At 43.9% G+C, this 6,000-nt stretch overlaps 1 protein-coding gene across 1 annotated transcript in view; it reads left to right on the top strand.

The window, feature by feature from the left end:
• Window positions 1–567: 567 nt before the first annotated feature.
• The window catches only part of PLEKHM3 (pleckstrin homology domain containing M3), a 166,333-nt gene continuing 160,900 nt past the window's right edge, over window positions 568–6,000 (top strand). The window contains 1 exon segment of the mRNA XM_081096045.1: window positions 568–893. The gene's annotated coding sequence lies outside the window, so the exon portion shown is untranslated.

Below are 6,000 nucleotides of genomic sequence, written 5' to 3'. Positions count from 1 at the left end.
CTGCCAGTGTTCCTGTTCTGCTGGGAATCTGAATGGGGGTTGAAGACCCCCCTCAACACCACCCCCTTTCACCATCTGGGGGCAACACCAAAGGCCAGTGAAAACTGGTTTTCATCTCAACTCCAGCTTGAAATGAGAAGCAATCTCCCGGGTCTAACAGTCCGAGTTTCAGAACACTTTTCTGGGTAATTAGACTAGGGAGCTGCTAAGATGGGTCCCATGCAAGCATGGAACACAGCGTGGGGAACCTCGGAGGGAAGGCGGGGAGTGGGCGGGCGGGAGGCGATCAACCAAAGACCTGGTATGCACATATGCATAACCCACGGACACAGACAATAGGGCGGTGAAGGCCTGGGCGGGGGCGGGGGCGGGCTGGAGGAGGTCAATAGGGGAAAAGGGGGGACATAGGTAATACTTTCATCAATCGAGATAAAAATAAATAAAAATGGGTCCAGGCCCCGGTAGGTTCCAAGTGAAATTTTCCAATTGCAGCACAGCATTTGGGTGTGGGGAGGAGCGATGAGGAGACTCGGCGGCACATGACATTGTTTTCAACATGTGAGTGATGCACACCGACGAGGAAAACAAAGAGGGAGGAGGCCGCAGGGTGTGGCCCGCCGGCCGCCAGTCCTCGGGCAGGAACGAGGGCTTCGCGGCCTGGAACCTTGTGCTGCGGGTCGCGCCGCCCGGGCTGCTGGGGGGAAGCTTTTCCGAGTGGGACCGTGAGCCGCGCTGGTAAACAGAGCGCCGGTCGGGGAGGGTTCGCTGCCGGGCGGGGAGGGTTCGCGGCCGGGCCCGGCTGTCACCGCGAGTCGAGCGGGTCTGCAAGCCCAGCCCGAGGCGGGAGTGGACGGCAGGCCCGGCAGGTGAAGGGCAGGAAGCGGCGGGGCCAGGTGAGCATCTGCCAGCTTCTGGGCAGCCTGCTGGCCGCCGGGGGCGGGGTGGGGAGGGCTGGGTGGTAAATATCCGAGCGCTCCCCCGGGCAGCGGTGATGATCTCGCTGTTTCTTCCAGGCGCTGTTTTTTTTATTTCATTCTGGAGGCTGCACTAAGATGCAATGGGTGATGGGTGAGGGGAGACTCCCTGGTGCCTCGTCTGCTCGTTCGTGTGGACTCGGTGTGTAAGTGGAAGGCAGTGCCATTGCTGGTCCTGTTCTGTGCGTTGTCTTCAGCCCCCACCCCTACCCCACCTCGACCCCCACCCCTCCCCTCCCCCGGGTCCAAGAAGCCAGACCTCAGCAGAGCTTTGACCTCACATCAAGCTGGGCTCCCGGAGACACAAGAGTTGTTCCTTCCGTCGACTCCGCTCACCTTTAATGTAAAATAAATGCAACTGTGTAACCGACGGCAAGCATGGCTTGGTCTCCTGTGAGAGAATTACTAAGCTAAGAAAAGCAGGATAAGGGAATTTCAGACCCTCTCCTCCCATGGAGCGGGTTACTACCGATGTGCACACGTGGGTGACAAGCTAGGACTGATCTAGAGTTGTGGCTTGCAAAGCAGGGCAGACTTGGATTTCCCAGGTGAAACAGATTGAGCTGTGTGCTGTTGTCAACTTATTGGGAAGTTTTCATTCTCCTTTTCTTTGCTCCTCCTTGGAAAAGAGAAACACCTGGGTTTGTTTTTTTGGTTTTTTTTAATATTTTCATTTCAGCCGTCACAGTGAATTGTGATTTGTATTCATTCATAAGTTATTTTATTATAAACTACCATGTGCAAGTTATAATTGGAGTACCTAAAATAAATACAAGACTGTTTTTGTTATTTTTGTTTTTGTTTTTGTTTTTGTTTCGTTAACTTCATGAACATGCCTGAACCATCATTGGGCTAAAAGGTCAGTAGACATGTAGCTCCTTGGTCACATAATGTAACTTTTAGTTAGTGGAAGAATATTCGGTTACATTGCACATAGAGAAGTGTTTTAAATGTACACATCAAGGAAATACTGTTGATGCCTGATGACGTCTCTTCGGTGAATATTTTCACAATGTAGTGGTTGATAGCAGGAACTAGCAAGCCAGATTGGGTTTGAATTCCTTCGTGGTGACTTCCCATTTGTAATCTTGGACCATTTACTTACTGCGTTTCTTACTCTGTAGAATGGGGATAAGAACAGGACTGATCTCATAGGATTGCTATGAGGAATAAATGCGTTAATATCTTTAAAGTACTTCGACCGTGTATGTAGCAATTGCTATGTGCATGTTTGTTAATAAATACATAAAAGTAAAGCAGTGTTGAAAGGAAGATGGTGGTAGACAGGAGCTGGGGAAGAGGAGGGTAAAATGCAGAATAGTTAACCTGGTATAGAGGTTCAGTTTTGCAAGACGAAGAGTTGTAGAGATTGGTTGCACAACAGTGTGAATGTACTTAACGGTACTGAACTGTACACCTAAAACGGATTTAGATGGCAAATTTTATATAATGTGTATTGTAAAAGCTTCCCCACGATTACAAATTTAAAAAAGTACCCGTGTTAGCAAAGTTATGTATTAGCACACAGCAGCCCCATCCACAGTTGCCTTTGCCATCGCAAAAATGCAGCTTTGGCAGTCATCAGTAAGATTCGTTTATTCGACAAATGCATGCAATTAAGGCATCATGAAGAGCACAAGCAAATTACAAAAAGATAGTGCCTAAGAGTCTATGGCAGGCGCAATTCTAGAAATGCCCCTATCCCAAGATTGCATGCCCTAATCCCCAGAGCCTGTAAACATGATGAAATATCCCTTGAATGTGTTTTATATGGCACAGTTACATTTAGGAAGGGGACATTATCTGGGTTGGCCTAATGTAGTCACAGGAGCCCATAAAAGTAGAGAGTTTTCTCTGCCTGGGCAAATCAGAGAGATTTGAATCTGAGAAGGACTGATCCTGCTGTTGCTCTTTTGAAGATGGAAGGGACACTTGTGAAGGAACAGGGGCCACCTTGAGAAATGTGGGGGGCCTCGAGTTGCTGAGGGTCGCCCAGCATGGAAACTGGAACCTCAGACCTAGGGCCACAGGTAACTGGAGTCTGCCAGCAAATGGATTGAGCTCAGAACTGGATTCTGTGGCCATGCCTTTAGTTAAAGGCCCCTCCTGGCCAACCCCTTGATTGCAGCCTTGAGATAGAGACCCCGAGGAGAGAATGCAGCCACGCCCACCGAGATACAGACCTCCAGAACTCTGAAATACAGAATGGGTGTTGTGTGAAGCCACTACGTTAGTGGAAATGAATTACGTAGCAATAGAAAACAAATACAGACTCCAGCAGAAACTTGGGCAAAAGACAGGAACAGGCTATTCAGAGAGAAGGAAATGAAATGGCGCGTAGACATATGAGCATGCTTTCTCTTACCATTAATCAAAGAAATGAAACTGAAGCAATAGCAAGGCACATTTTTCCAGCTTTTATGTTTACATAGATTTTTAAAAATTATAGCTCCCCACTTTAGTAAGTGTGCAGTGGAGCAGACACTCTCGGATGCTGTGAGGGGTTTACAACCTTTCTGAAAAGGTTGTTGGCTCAGTGTATGAAAAACTTCACTAATGTTCCTACCCCTTGATCCAGTAATTCCACTTCTAGCAATCTATCCAAAGGAACTTATGATAAATGTTTTAAAAATGAATTTTCACAAATGTTTTAAACGTTTTGGTTAGGAAAGTCAGATATTGACAAGTCTAAATGCCCAACAGCAGGGGATCAGTTGAAACAAATTATGGTATCATCAAAAGATATGGTGCTATACAGACATTTAAAAAGATATTTATGCAGAATTTTAATTATGGAAAGGTGTTTACAAATTATTGTTAAATGGGGGACAAATAGGATGCCGTGGTCGGCAAACTGCGGCTCGCGAGCCACATGCGGCTCTTTGGCCCCTTGAGTGTGGCTCTTCCTAAGCCTTAGACAGTGATGGCGAACAGAGGTGACACGCGAACTCATTTTTTTGGTTGATTTTTCTTTGTTAAATGGCATTTAAATATATAAAATATCAAAAATATAAGTCTTTGTTTTACTATGGTTGCAAATATCAAAAAATTTCTATATGTGACACGGCACCAGAGTTAAGTTAGGGTTTTTCAAAATGCTGACACGCCAAGCTCAAAAGGTTCGCCATCACTGCTTAGGAGTACCCTAATTAAGTTAATAACAATGTACGTACCTATATAGTTTAAGTTTAAAAAATTTGGCTCTCAAAAGAAATTTCAATCGTTGTACTGTTGATATTTGGCTCTGTTGACTAATGAGTTTGCCGACCACTGGATAGAGAACTGTATTACAGTATGTTCTCAACTATGTTTAAGAAAAAACAACCAGAAAGATGTACCTACTTAAGAAAGGGGCCATTGAATAGGCATCGTTTATTTCCTCTTTTATACTTTTCTGTATTTTCAAAATGTTGAACAATGAACATGTAGTAGTTTTTTATGATCACAATGGTCTGTAAACATTATTTTGAAAGCAGTTAAGTCTCTGTGCTTTGGGGAATACAATGCATCTAAAACATTGTCTAGTTCAAATAATGGAGAAAATAAAAATCCATTAAGTAACTTAAATATGTGGCAGAAGTGATTCGCCTGAGATCAGACAAGATCAGGCACGTTCACAGTGGTATGGCCACTGAAATTGATTCTTTTAAAAGAAAAACTATGAGATAGGAAATAATAAATATTGTTGGAAGGTTGGAAATAAAGTTGGATAACTTATTTCTTAATAGAGTGATCAGTGAAAGCTTTGTGGTAGAAGGATCACTGAATATCATACTGAAATAAATGGAAAGGAAGGTACATGGTTGAATTTTTATTAAAAGTGTTTGTTTTTCCATAGATGGATTTTAGGCTTTGGGCTCTCGACCTTGGTTACCTATACAAGTGGAAAATAAAGAACTATGATGGATATGTAACCTTCTGCAAAAAAGAAAAAAAAAAGGAAAAAATGAAAACTCTGCATGTTATGAATAGGAAAACCAAGCTGGACCTAAGCAATTAACATTTGCATTAAAAAAATCCAAAGCAGCCCAGCTGGTGTGGCTCAGTGGTTGAGCATTGACTTATGAACCAGGAGGTCACAGTTCGATTCCCGGGAAGGTCAGGGCAGGTCAGGGCACGGGCTCGGTCACCAGTGTGGAGTGTGCAGGAGGCAGCCAATCAGTGATTCTCTCTCATCATTGATGTTTCTATCTCTCTCTCTTCCTCTCTGAAATCAATAAAAATATGTTTTAAAAAAACCCCCAAAACATCTAAAGCTAATATTTTATCAGATACTTGATATGCTCTAGTCCAGTTTGATCATGTGCGGAGCCTAGTTACAGTACTTGAAGTCAATTAAGAAGCAGGAAGGTGTATGGATGGGTGCTACTCTCATTACTAGCTTCGGAACACCTGGTTTTAATAGAAACATTGGGCAGGTTTTTTAGAAGACTTCTCTCTAAACCTTGGTTCTGAACCTTGGCTGCACATTAGAATCACCTGGGAATCTTTTTAAAATCCTGATTTCTGGGCCTCATCCTCCGGAAATTCTGTTTCTTTGTTATGGGGTGAAGCCACAACATTAGAAACAAAGAAACAGAATTTCTGGAGGATGAGGCCCAGAAATCAGGATTTTAAAAAGATTCCCAGGCCGAAACCGGTTTGGCTCAGTGGATAGAGCGTCGGCCTGCAGACTGGAGGGTCCCAGGTTCGATTCCGGTCAAGGGCATGTACCTGGGTTGCGGGCACATCCCCAGTAGGAGATGTGCAGGAGGCAGCTGATTGATGTTTCTCTCTCATCGATGTTTCTAACTCTCTGTCTCTCTCCCTTCCTCTGTGTGAAAAATCAATTAAAAAAAAAAAACCTTTAAAAATAAATAAATAAAAAAATAAAAAGATTCCCAGGTGATTCTAATGTGCAGCCAAGGTTCAGAACCACTGCTCTAAACCATTTGGAGGGATATCTAGCAAGAATTGCTTCTTTCTTTTTCTTTTAGGGTAGATTTTGTATTTGGTTTATAAGTAGCCAAATGACATGCCATTTTGG

Source organism: Myotis nattereri (assembly GCF_964212035.1).
Source record: "Myotis nattereri genome assembly, chromosome: 7".
NCBI lineage: Eukaryota > Metazoa > Chordata > Mammalia > Chiroptera > Vespertilionidae > Myotis > Myotis nattereri.
The sequence above is the reverse complement of the archived record's forward strand: the minus strand, read 5'-3'. Positions and strand labels throughout refer to the sequence as shown.